The sequence below is a fragment of the Protopterus annectens genome, chromosome 5.part1, assembly GCF_019279795.1.
Source record: "Protopterus annectens isolate FY-2018-M chromosome 5.part1, PAN1.0, whole genome shotgun sequence".
NCBI lineage: Eukaryota > Metazoa > Chordata > Ceratodontiformes > Protopteridae > Protopterus > Protopterus annectens.
The window spans coordinates 82,106,708-82,121,169 of NC_056736.1; the positions used below are offsets into that span (position 1 = coordinate 82,106,708).

At 39.2% G+C, this 14,462-nt stretch overlaps 1 long non-coding RNA gene across 1 annotated transcript in view; it reads left to right on the forward strand.

The window, feature by feature from the left end:
* LOC122803284 overlaps window positions 1–9,336 on the forward strand; it is a 707,615-nt gene extending 698,279 nt beyond the window's left edge. Inside the window, exon 6 of the long non-coding RNA XR_006365093.1 lies at window positions 8,786–9,336. This is a non-coding gene — a long non-coding RNA (uncharacterized LOC122803284). The remainder of the gene's footprint in view (window positions 1–8,785) is intronic.
* The last annotated feature ends 5,126 nt before the right edge of the window (window positions 9,337–14,462 follow it).

Consider the following 14,462-nt stretch of genomic DNA (forward strand, 5'->3'; position numbering starts at 1 on the left):
TAACTGACAGGTACCAAGCTGTGAAATGGGAAAATTCTCTCTTTCCTCAGCTGCCCATAACTATAGGGGTCCGACAGGGTTCTATCTTAGGACCACTACCATTCACAGTCTTCACAAATGACCTCCATACCTCCACACAGCATGCATCTATAATTCAGTATGCAGATGACACTACCTTAATCTGTGCTGCACAAAACATTCCCACCCTCCTGCAAACAACTCAACTAGCATTCTCTGACGTTGAAAACTACCTTACCAAAGCCCAACTTATCCTCAATCCAAAGAAAACTCAGCTTATGATTATAACCAGTTCTAACAAAAACACTAACAGTCAATTCATTATCTACTCCACTAATGCTACTCCAATTGCTCCAGTGGCACAGGCTAAGCTATTGGGAATAACCATAGACTCCCACCTAAAATTTGATAGTCATCTCAACTCAACTATTAAAAAAGTACATGCCAAACTGGGGTCGCTCTACCGTATCAAACCATTTCTTACCAACAACACAAGATCAGCCATTGCTCGCTCCCAACTTCTATCCACCCTACTCTATGCATCTCACATTCTGACTAATCTCAACAAAACTGAACTAAGCAAAATGGAAGCCTGCTATAACAGAATTGCCCGCTTTTCTGCAAATTGCTCATATAGAAGTCATCACTGTACTGCTTTGAGACAGCTCCACTGGCCAGAACTGCCTAATCTCCTAACCTACGATCAGCTCTGCCTCTTGTCATTCTATCTATTACCTCCCCAATAAGTGTCCTGCCCTCAAATACCTAGTACAACATCACTCAGCCAATAGGCCTCTTAGATCATCAAGCAAACTACTACTAGAAGTCACCAAGAGCTACAATAGCTTTGGATATGCACTATATAGTAGTTCAGTGGCTAAAAAATGGAACTCTGTCCCTACAAGCATTCAAAATACATCATCCAAAGCCTCCTTTAAAGACCTCATTAGGCAACATCTCAAGGAAAGTTGGCAGTGCCATGATTGCTCCTCAGGCTAGTGAAAGAGAATAACACATGCATACAAAATCTAGAGCACTTGATAATAGTTTTCAATCTTACTCACAAACACTGGCTAATCTACACTGTATGTACTGTACCTGAGTACTATGTATGTATTCTACCTATGTTCCAAATTTCAGCTGTACACCACAAATCTATTAATTACCTTTATTTTTAAAATTAATATTTTTTTGTTTGTTCTCTCCACTGTAACTGTTTATGTGCCGTATACCACTGTAAAAACATGTTTCCTGTAATTTGTGTGTATACTGATCATGTCTAAATAACTAAATGTGTCTGTAATTTTTCTTTGTGGAGCTTTTCTCCCCAGGCCTCTGCTGAAAAAGGGCCTTTTTGGCTCAGTCAGACACCCCCGTTAACAAATGTAAAATAAATAAATAAATAAATAAATAAATATTTACGTTACCTGTGGAAATAACCTCAGTGTTAAATGTTCTGTAATGACACTGTATTATAGCTAAATTTGGGATATTTATTTATTATTTGTTTACTGGGAAAGTCCAACTTGGAACAAAACCAATTATCAGCAGAGGCCCAGAGAGAAAAACTCCATCCATATGTCTTTGTAACGTGGGAGGAAACCGGAGCACCCTGAGGAAATCTGCATGAACACAAGGAGGACATACAGACTACACAGAAGGCACCCCAGTCAAGAATCATACCAGATAACTTCTTGCTGTGAGGCAACAATACAACTGCTGCACCCTGCATTATCTGATATGTGAGCAATGCAAGTGGGCAGGCATTGAATATGACTAGGTTATGCAATTGCAATTGTTCTAAATTAAATGTGCATATGCAATCCTAAGAATGTGGTATAGCTGAATGGGTAGTGCTATAGGTGTTTTCAGTAATTGCATTCTTAGTTGTTGCATGTTAGAGGGTTCTATTCCCACATGTGTCATTTTCTTTCTGTAATGCCCGCATTGGCTTATGTTAGACATTTATGCATGATCTATTCAACAGAACATATGTAATATCATCTTTGTGTTGTAATACATACTTCACTTGGGCCGCAGATGACTATACATTTTGTTGGGGTGGACAATGCCTTGAAAAATACTGAATGTGTCATTTTGAAATACTAAGGCACCATACTCTGTAACACAACATAGGTCATCGGATGACATTTATCTTTATTTGGAAATCCTATCTATGTACATATTCTCACCACTTTCTGTATATATATATATATATATATATATATATATATATATATATATATATATATATATATATATATATATATATATATATATATATATATTTTTTTTTTTATTGTATACATACACACATACATATATAAGTTTATAAATGTTTAGATTTGGAAGTGTACCAATGGGCATATAAATGTAAATATATATACATATGTAGACACATGTCTACATAAGCATGCTTATGTCTGTATATTTACAAAACTGTCTACATATGTATTGTATGTACATATCTGTGCATTTACTTATATAACAGTCTTAGTACTTCTCATATACTAATATGGGGTACATGCTACAATAGTAAATGTAATCCCTAATTGTTGTTGTTCATACACCATTAACCTTGTTTTCTTGTACTGTCCACTGTGCCTAATGGTGATCACATCACTCTTTATATACAAAATTGAGCCTTTAGCATATTGTATCTGCCTTGACTTCTGTAACCAACATTCCAGGAGTATAAAATATCACCAAGTACAATATATTATGCTGTAACTGTGTATTTGCAGCTCAAACATGTGTGAGCAACAGTAACTTGTTCTATAGCATAGCACAAATAACTAGGCAGGTATGGTAATGGACTCTAGTATAGATATAGGTGACTTTTATGGGTTTGATTCTATTTTTATAAGTTACATATAGTGTGCACAATATGCATGCACTGGCAAGTATAACTCCATAAATAAAGAAGAGGTACACAGCCTTATTAGGACTGGTTTTATCCTGTCCAGACAGACAGCATGCAATTATTGATAAACATGTACATATTTTATCAATAAAAGGGGTAAGGGGTAAAATAAAACATTTGGAGCTTTATTGGAAAGGCTCACCCAGACTCTGCTACACTTTGCTGTGAGGGAAAGGTTGGTTTGCTTTTTATTTGTTGTATTTTGTATTAGTTTATTGCCTTTTTATATTTTAAGAGCTGTGATTTGTTTTCTTTATCTTGTGTTTTGCTTGTATTTTGTTTTTAACTGCATATTAAAACCTCAGAAGACACCACAGCTCTGTCTCTTGTAAATCAGGCAGAATATTTTCCCCACCCTGTCTTGTTCTTAAATGTCTGTGTTCTTAAATACCACTGTCTTTCTAGTTCCCTGCCTCTTATGTTAATTTGACCATGTATCTCATTTCCTCTCTGCTTTCACTGGCTTGTGTGAGTAATCACAGAATTATCATTTTGTGAAATCACTCCCCTTCAACTATTTAAATTTATTGGCCCTTCTACTGTATTCTGTAGTACCGGAATACAAAAGTGATCACCCCATTTTAATATATCTTGCTGTTTTAAAAATAGTGACTCTCCACTAAAACTTAACTTTTTAGACAGGTAAAACTTAAGTTACGTACTTTCACATCTAACTTCTGTAGTGTATACTGCAGTGTTTAGGATAAACCATTTTTTTTCATCTTACCTTTAAGCATCCCTGTGACTAGCACTTGTTCTAATACCTGCTGGAAACCACTAGGAAGCCTTAAACTGATACAAGGACTCAACTCTCCTTATTAAGAAGGAGAAATTAATCATAGTCACTAAACAGCCTATAATTGCAAAGTACCTTGCTAAGGTAAGGGAAAACAAAAAAAAAAGCACCAAACCAGGCATGTCCAGGCATGTCCAAGGGTCAGCTTCCGTTGATTTCTCCTGTCCACCTGGTGAATCTGGGCATACTGGGGCAATGCAGTAATTGCCTCATGTACACAGATAACCCTCTCCTCCTACCACCCAACACTACAACCTGTGAGAGATGCACTTACATAGCCAAACTGGAAGCAAAGCTCTCTCCACCCAAGATTGTGCTAGACAGTCAAGAGGAGAAGGTTAACACCCGCACTACACCTCAAGCAACACATAGCCCTTCTAAACTCACACAACCAACACCCACACATAGCAACACTAAATCCACATATGTGGAGGCCCTTGACTGTAACCTGCCCAAGCAATAAGAGCCTCCGAAGCTGAAATGCAAACAAACACCAATCACAACCAAAGTGTCACATAGCTCACAACACAAGTGTGCCACCCAGCAACAGCCCCTAAGGCAAGACAACATACCTAACACTTTAGTCATAGTTGACTCTATGGTCAGGCAAACTGATGTCCCACTCACCAGGCTGAGCAAGGAGAAAATTACAGTGAGCTGCCTGTCGGGTGCCAGGATCTACCGCATAACTCATGCACTCAAGTCACTCCACAACAAGTACAAATATGACTCTGTCATTGTCCATGTTGGAGTAAATGACTTGAGATGTACCTCCCTGGACTACATGAAAAGAGACATGGAAGAGCTCTCGGATCATGTGTCCCATGCAGGTATGACCCTAGCCCTAAGTAGCATTCTGCCTTCGCCCAGAATGATACCACAATATAAGGACAAAATGATTGGCTTCAACAATTGGCTAAGCTTCTGGTGTCTTTCAAAGGGGATCCAGCATCTGTCTGCCTGGGATGACATGATCAACAGACCACGATGCTTGCACCTGTTGGCCTTGGGATTCAGGTTACTGGCTAAGGCTCTTGCCACCCCTATAGTGCCTTTTTAGGCAAAGTTCAAAGGACAAAACCACCACCGTAACAGGTACAAGCATGCAAAATCTGAAGGTAATGCTACTCAATGCTAGAAGTCTAAACCTCAAAATGCACTCTCACGAGGCACTCCTAAAAATGGAGAACATTGATATCTGTGCAGTAACTGAGACCTGATTCAAGGCTCCAGAGAGCACTGCTGCAATACCAGGCTACAACTCTTACCAAACTTTTCGGCCACCAAACCAGGATCGAAACACTAAAGGTGGAGGAGTGTTCATATTCACCAAGGATATTCACACCACCAGGTTAGTTGCCCAACACAATGCACATGAAATTCTCCAGGTGCAACTAACACTAGGTAAGACTGCAATCCAAATTGTAGCTTGCTACAGATCCCCACCATGCCCCAAGATTCTCACTACACCTTTCTAAACATACTGGAAAATATTACTATACAACCAAACACCCTAATACTGGGTTATTTCATCTACCCTGCCATTAACTGAGAAAACTACTCATGTACCAACACCTTTGCCCAACGGTTCTTGAAATTTATAAATTCCAATGCCTTGGATCAGCTAATCCATAGTCCCACCAGGAGCTACAATATCCTAGATCTGGTCATTACCAACATGGGAAATCGATGCTCCATACCTATGGTCTCCCCCTCGTTGGTCAGGTCAGACCATAAGCTAATCACCCTTAACATCCACATCCCACCCCCACCCCCAGTAAGGAAACCGCCATAAAAACTACTCCAAAGCCAACTTCATGCTACTCAAGTCAGAAGTTACAAATTTCATGAAACCCATGCAGACGGGAACTGAAAGTTCGACTGTTGAGTCCTACACTAAGGCACGGTACGAGCACATCCACTCATGCATGAATTGCGCCATCCCGAATAGAACCAAGATGCTCTCCTCCAAAAAAGGAAGCCAATCTGGTGGTCCCCTGCTATTGCAGAAAAGCGGAAAATCCCAGGATGCAAAAAAACTCCCTTACCAGCCTCAGTAAGAAGCTGAGATCCCTCATAAAATCCTCCAAAGCTAGTTACAAAAATAAAATTGCCAAAGATTCCAAAGACAACCACAAGGCATTCTATAACTATGTTAAGAATCTAAATGGTAATGTTCAGATCTGCTCTGAGCTACAACAGAATGGAATTAAATATACTGATCCCAAGGATATTACCAATATTCTGGCAGATTGATTCAGTGCCAACTTCACTCCCCTCTCATCCCCTAAATGGCCCATCTTAATACCGGAAGATTGCCAAATTCCAGTAATAATGGCCACACAGGTAAAAAACGCACTCTCCAAAACTAAGAATACAGCATCCATGGGACCAGATGACATCCCAGGCTGTGTACTACATGAACTACAAAATGAACTGGCACCTCACCTAAGTGTCATGTTTAATCATACCCTCACCTCAGGCTTCGTGCCCACTGAGTGGTGCAGAGCTGCAGTTATCCCACTCCACAAGGGGGGATCCACCTTGGATCCCAGGAACTACCTCCTCATCAGTCTGACAAGCCTGATCTGCAAAGCCATGGAACGTATTATCATGGAACTTATAAACAAAGACATTGGCAACCTTAAAACACTGTATCCCACCCAGTTTGGGTTCGTGAAGGGCCGATCTTGTCTCCTGAACCTGATTGACTTCTTCGACTCAGTCTCTAGAGCTATGGACAAGGGTAAGGCAGTCCACACAGCCTATCTGGACCTTACCAAGGCCTTTGACACCATCCCCCGCTCTGGAATTATCAATAAACTTACTAAGCTGGGCATTAATCCCTACGTCACTCAATGGGTTGCCAACTGGCTTACTGACAGAACCCACTCTGTAAAAGTAGCTGACTCTAAATCCAGCTCCAGACAAGTGACAAGTGGAGTACCTCAGGGTTCAGTCCTGGGACCTCTCTTGTTTTGCATCTACTTCTCTGAAGTACAGGCCAACACTAAGGGACTCTGGCTAACAAAGTTCACAGATGACTGCAAACTGGGAGCCATTATTGAATCCCCAAATTATGTGGATACTCTACAAAAAGGCCTTACAGAAACAGATGCTTGGTGCCAGAGCCATGGGCTCAAGTTCAATGCCAAGAAATGTATAGTTATTCCCTTTGGGATAAAACATGTACCCATGAATTACCACATAGGTGGCAGTACACTAAACACTGAAAGTGTGATAAGAGACTTAGGGACACAGGTGGACAGTGGTCTCACCTTCAATAACCACATCACCACAACAATCAGAAAATCCTTCTATGTGGCTCACCTCGTCACTAAGGGCTTTTCATCCAATAAAAAGGAGGTCACTGTCCCACTGTACTCATCCCTCATTAGATCCATTATAGAATACAATGTCCCATTTGGTATGTAGCTCTCATGACATCTGCAACAACTGTAAAGGCTGCAGAAATACTTCACTAAAAGAATCACAGTCCTAAAGCAGATGCCCTATGCTGACCACCTTAAAAAACTCCATCTATACTCTGTCGCATATTGTCTACTCAGAGACGATCTCTGCTTAATATACAAGGCCATGTCAAACCCAGAGCTGTTGGACATGCTACACTTAATCAAATCCCAATCTCTCAGAGCCACACACTCCAGGGATCTAAACCTTGTCATCACAATAAACAAAACATGCTGGAGGGATAGGTTCCTGACCCAGAGACTCCCCAGACTTTGCAATAGACTGCCCATACATGTCAAGCAGAGTGCCTCTTTGGCCCTCTTCAAAAGGAACCTTGATGATTGGATGGGAGAAAGGAAATTCACCCCGGGGATCACATCAGTCACCCTGCTAGACAGGGGTCCAGGGAAGTAAATAGTGTGGGAAGAAATAGCCAGGGAATTGTTATGGCTAAACTTGTATAGGCCCTAGGGACGATAGCCTAGTATCAACCTATGAACCTATGAACCTATGACAGATTTCATGCTGATCTTCCACATACATACTTTAAACTCTTGTCACTATACAAGCTGGTTTACCATTCTGAGGGGGAAACTCAATCACTTCTTTAAATCCTCCTAAATTAGTACCATCTATGTGTTGTAAGGATGTCAGTGCTGCACACCCCCTTGTGCCAGGCCTGGAATGTGCACAACTTGGCAGCCTGTCTTTTGATTGTACTACTCATCCTTATGGGTCAACAGTGTTAGTTTTATTACTTCAAGATGCTACTCATGTATGGGAATCATTGTTGTTGTTCAGTAAACATCACATAGTTTTGTATATATTGAAGTGTGTGCACATGTCATGTCATTATAGACATTGTGCTCTGCAGCTGACATTGTTCAGTAATGTTTGCATACCTTCAAAGATATCAAAACTGCATATTGTTACATACTCATGATACATCATGCTATACTATTCCTTGGTATGTAAATTACACACAGAGGTAATCAGGTACCGGTGTGTCTGTGTGTGTGTGTGTGTGTGTGTGTGTGTGTGTGTGTGTGTGTGTGTGTGTGTGTGTGTGTGCATGCGCTTGATTGCAGGCCTTTTTAGGTGCTGTTCTGACATGTTGAGTGATGTCTTCTAGCTCTCTTGTTACACATGCAGTAGGCATAGCATTTCTGACATATTTTCTTACACACCTTTGATGTTAACAGACCTTCACACAGAGTGCATGATGTGTGTTCTTCCCCAGTAAGGTAATAATGCTTTCTGACCCATTTCTTAAACTGTAATACTGCATTACGTTTGATATAGACATATATTTGCAAATGTGTCATGCTTAGCAGTCTCAATAGCATAACAGCCAAATGTGTACTGCATTAGTGCTGGATATATTGCACGTTGTGACAGCAGAACTACAGATGGACTAATTCTCACCACACTGACACATCACATTAATAGTAAATTCCATACTGAGCACAGTTTTTGGAAATGTTGCATTATTACACATATTGAAGTTATTTTTATCATTTTGGCTTGTTGTTTCAACATTTATGTATTTATGCATTTTGCTTACTGTCATGTTACAGAGTCCAGGACCCATGCCAGTCCACCCATCCACCAGGGATGACATAGACGCACTCAACCTCTGGCAGCAGATTTTTTCGCCAAGGATCAGGGAGGACAGCAGGATGATGATGATGATGATGGATGAGGACCATCAGGAGCCATCATTCTGGCAGACAGACATCAACAATGACCTCCGCCCCCCCCCCAGCCAGACAACCCGAGGAAACCAGATGTAGGATGTAGTCAGAGATATCATCAGAACCCAGATGCAAGATCTCATGGGAATGTTCTGCATGGACCATGAGTGAATCCTTCCAATATATTGCATGTGAAATCATTTGTGACATTCAACCCAATCAGGGGAGGGCCCTCTTAACTGTAAGCATTGTCAATGTCTTCCACTCATGTCATGCTGCCACCATGTTGTATTCCTACTTCATTATCTTTGCAGTTATATGCACATTTTTGTGCACATATCCAATACCATGGTCATGTTTGTAATACATGTCTTGTGATGCACACTTCACAATTCAGATGTTATGGGGCTATATCATTTAGCTGCATTGTGACACATGTTTATATATATATATATATATATATATATATATATATATATATATATATATATATATATATATATATATATGTATATATATATATATATATATATATATATATATATATATATATATATATATATATATATATGTATATATATATATATATATATATATATATATATATATATATATATATCACTGCCATCATCACCATTGTGTCACGTGAACATAATATACTGTTGTTTAAGCTGACAGTGTTACCAACATGCTAGTAAATTATTTCTGCAACCTATCTGTGGTCTGCCTCATCTGCATACAGTGACCCATGAGAATGTCATGTATGATCCTGTATGATCTTATATGTGACAGATAGGTCTGATGCAGACAGCAGGCTGACAATGCCACACACTTGTCCTGTTGATGGTTTTCACATGACTACATGGAATAGCAATGGCATATGACGTGTGATATGCCACTGTGATGCCATTCTCCTCTGATGTTTTGTGCACATGGTTGATATATGTACATAGTCTGCACTCATTGTTTTTGCAATGCTGGCATTTTGTATGTCTTTTGACTTACATCCCATATCAGAGGATATGCTACATTTGTGTCAATGATGTGTCAGAGACTCCCACTAGCACTCGGCCCCATGTGCAATGATCCTTGGTACTTAGTGTCCCTTGTACTATGCAGTTCATTTCCATTCTTTCATTTATGCTTACATTTTTCACCTCTGTGTAGCCTGTTTCAGTGCTATATGGCATTAATGGCACAAAGTGATGTTCATTGTTTTGATTTTGCATTTTAGGACAGTGTCATATTAATGCACATGTACTGAATCACTGTAGTGTTAAGCCTTGTTCTTATGGCACAACACCACTGTATTGTGTCCAAAGCTTATTTTCTGAAATGTGTACACTGTTGCTGCCTGTTACACATGTTTACATTTCTCAGCAGTGTTCATTTTGCATATTATACCTGCATTGTTTTGTATGGCTGTACATTTGTGTGCCCTAACAATGACAAACCACAAATTAACCCTTGTTATGTACAAATATAAATGACTATTTCTTCCGCAAGTGGCATGCTATAGGTGTGTACAACCAACTGTCTATTGATCAGTCATGCACATTTACATGTAATATTCTTATCACTTTTTGTGAGTATGCTACCTTGTGTCTTATGTTTGTATGGCTGTATATATGGGTATGTGATATGCGAAAAGAATATCCCTCCCAAAGTTAAATTAACTACTCTATTTAAAGTAATACAAAACACACTACAGATTGAAATGCCTAAGTTATTTGTCTAATACGGGACTTGAGTGAGTTAAACAATATTGACTATGGATATAATAAATAAATAAATATTGTGCTTGCTTGGAATATATGTAAGTATATATTGCACAAATAAATAAAAATTGACTTATTATGTATCCAGACCCCTGGGACTAGTGCATGAGTTCAGAAGTCTAATCATTGTAGGGTAAAAACTGTTAAAGAATCTTGTAGTCCTGCAGCGGATGCTGTGATATCTTCTGCCCCATGCCAGATGCTTAAAAGTCCATGTGCAGGATGTATGTTGTCCTGTATTATTTTGGTGGCCTTTCAGATATTTCTTGCAGAATAAAGATGTATCGATGGAAGACTGGAACTTGTTACCTTCTCTGCAACCCTCACCACTCCTTGTAGCGCATTCTTTTCTGTAACTGTGCAGCTTCCAAACCACACTGTGAAGTTGCAGGTGAGAATTCTCTCAATAGAAGGTGGAGAGAATATGAAGATGAAGCTTAGCTTTGTTCAGCCTTCTTAAAAATTGGTGGCATTGGTGCTCTTTCTTGACCAGTTGGCTGGTGTTTCCCGACCATGAGAGATCCTCTGATATATGCACACCCAGGAATTTCATACTCTTAACCCTCTCTACACTCTCACCAGTGATCCTGAGAACTGGGTAGCTTGTTCTCCTTTTCCCAAAGTCGATGATAATCTGTTTGGTCTTGCTTATATTCAGGTCAAGGTTGTTCCCCTCACACCAACTAATCAGAGATGTCACCTCCTCTCTGTATGCCCTTTCATCCTCCTTTGTGATGAGCCCCACGACTGTGGTGTCATCAGCAAACTTGATAATATGGTTGGACTTGTGCTTAGCATAGCAGTCATGGGTCAGGATTTTGAATAACAGTGGACTGAAAACACATTAATTGCGATGCACTTTGATGTGTTCTTACTTGAACACACCCTCTGTGGTCTCTCAATCAGGAAGTCCAGGATCCAGTTACACAGATGTTTATTGATTTCTAAATGTGCCAGTTTTTCTGTCAGCTGCATTGGTACCACCATATTAAATGCAGAGCTGAAGTCTATGAAGAGAATCCAAACATAGTTGTCTTTGCCCTCTAAATGCTCAAAGGAGATGTGTAGTGTGTTACTGATATGGCATCAACCATGGATTGGTTAGCTCTGCACGCAAACTGCAGATGGTCAAGATTAGGAGGTAGGCATGATGAAAGATACTTTTTGATCAGCCGCTCAAAATATTTCATAACAGTGGATGTGAGAGCGACTCGTCTGTAGTCATTAAGGTTGGAGGGAGTGGTTTTCTTAGGTAGTGGGATGATGTTAGTTTCCTTGTAGCGTGAGGGTACTTTTGTCATGGCAAGAGAGCTGTTAAATATTTCCTTGAGCACTGTGCATAGTTGATCGGCACAGCCTTTAACTCCTTTCCCGATATGTTGTCTGGGCCAGCAGCCTTCAAAGGATTCACTCTCCTTAGCTCTCTTCTTACTTCCTCTGTGGTGAGGCTGAGTATTGCATCCTTATCATCAGTGGGTAGCTTTAGTGACAACCTGTTGTTTTTTTTCCTCAAATCTACCAAAGATGTTCAAACTGTCTAGGAATTCAATGCTGTCCTCGCACTGTGCTGACCTGATTTTGTAGTCAGTGATCTCCTGCATGCCTTGCTATAGTCTCTTTGCATCCTTCATGTCTTCAAAGTGGCTCCATAACTTTCTGACATACTCTCTCTTAGCCTCCTTTCTAGCCTTCCTGAGATTACCTCTTGCTACACTTAGGGCTGCTTTTTCCTTAGTCCTGTAAGATGTGTTTCTCTCCTTCAAAGGCTCAAACACCTTAGGGGGTGAGCCATGGCTTCTGGTTAGTTCTAATAGTGATACTCTTGGTATTTGTTATCTCATCAACACAGTTTGAAATGTATGCCATCACTACCTCAGTGTATTCATCAAAGTTCAGATGCTGATTCACTCTGGCTGCCTCCTCGAACATATCCCAGTTAGTTATTTCAAAGGAGTCTTGGAAGACCTCCATAATCCCCTTGGGCCATACCCTGATTTGTTTCTTTGTGGGTTTCTCTCTAACCAGTGCAGGTTTGTAAGCTGGTGATAGTAATATGGTATAATGGTCAGAGTTTCTCATTTGTGGAAGCTGCACTGCCTTATAAGCTTTCTTTACATTTATGTACACCTTATCCAGAATAATATCACCCTTGTAGGACTACTGATGGTAGTGTGGGAGTTCTTCTTTCAGATCTGCTTTATTAAAGTCACCAGCTGCCACGTGTGCAAAGTCAGGATATTTGCTTTGCAGTTCACCCATGTGATTGCATCATTTATTTAGAGCCTCAGTGGTATTAGCACTAGGTGGGATATACACCACTGTTACACTGACCCCATTCAGCTCCCTGGGTAAGTAAAATAGCTTATATTTAATGGACAGGAACGCTTAAGTTTTCACAGCAGAGTGATAGTATGATTTCACAGGATGAATGCTCTAAATAAATCCTATTTCATCATTTCTTAGTGTTTTTTCTACAGTGTTGATTTCTTGCACCTAGTTTTCATGCTGTTTTTGGTATATAAATATTGATGACACACCTTTATATGCTGTCAGTGTTTTCTGCATATTACAGCCATGTTGATTTGATTGTGTATACCTGTCAAACATGTACATTGCTAATGGGAATATATCTATGTATGGACATTTTTTTCATTGGCATTGTTTTTTGATTATGATAGTACTTGAGCTGACATTATTGCTTATCTGTTGTGGTTGTATTATGCTGAGATACATTTGTCAGACAGAGACACATTTGCATATAATCGGGTTTTCCTGTAAACCTTGTGTGAAACTTGATGCACTCCACAGAGTTCTGCTAATCTTTTGGAATCCAGCCCTTTGTCTCAAATGAGAATGCAAAATTCTGAACTCTGCTTTGAATTATTTTTTATTTTAGCTTTTGTTGTTAATCATCATGATAAGGAGGCCATTAAGATAAAGCGATATATTAAAGGGATATATGACTGACTTCCTGAAAAAAACCCAGTCGGAAAACAGCAATAACTCTTACCTTATTGTTGGTAAACCATTATTTCCAGATTAAATATATTTTCAAATAAATTATTTACAGGCTGCAAGGAAATTTAACAATCACTATTTTTAAAAATACTGCCAGAACAAAGTTGTTGATATGACTACTTTTCATATTTACCTTATTATGATGAGTGACATCAACACAGTAATTTAAATAATTTAGATAGATTGAATTAGTTTGCTGTTAATAATTCTAATTTCCTGTTCATGCACAATGATTCTCTTTCAAAAACTGGAATTTAATCCAGACTTTCATTTGCCTGTCTTGAGGGGAAAAAACACAGAAAATTCATTTTTAGCAGTTGTGTAGAAAGATATCTTCATCTTTGATTTAATATTGCTTCTTCAAATGGAATAAATAACTGGAGAGTTTATTATTTACAAGGCAATGAAACACATAAAGGCTTTATGTGCTACTTAAAATTACTTTAATAACAGACAGTACTATATATTTAAAGTACAGCTGTTTAAACCTATGTTCCATTTAGTTCAAAGCATTCCTTGCGCACTTGTCTGATTATATTGTCTATAACAAAAATAATACCATTTCTGGTACAAACACCTGTGGTTGAAGCTATATAAAATGCTAAAATGGTTGCTGCATTCTGAAAAGGTGAGGTCAGTAGAATAATAAAGCTTTTGAGGTATACAGTTACTTGAGATAATATAAACTTGGCATTTCTTCAAATCTTTCACAGTCTATGTGCAAAATGTGTTTGAAATTGTTTATCACTCAAAGTGCGTGCTTT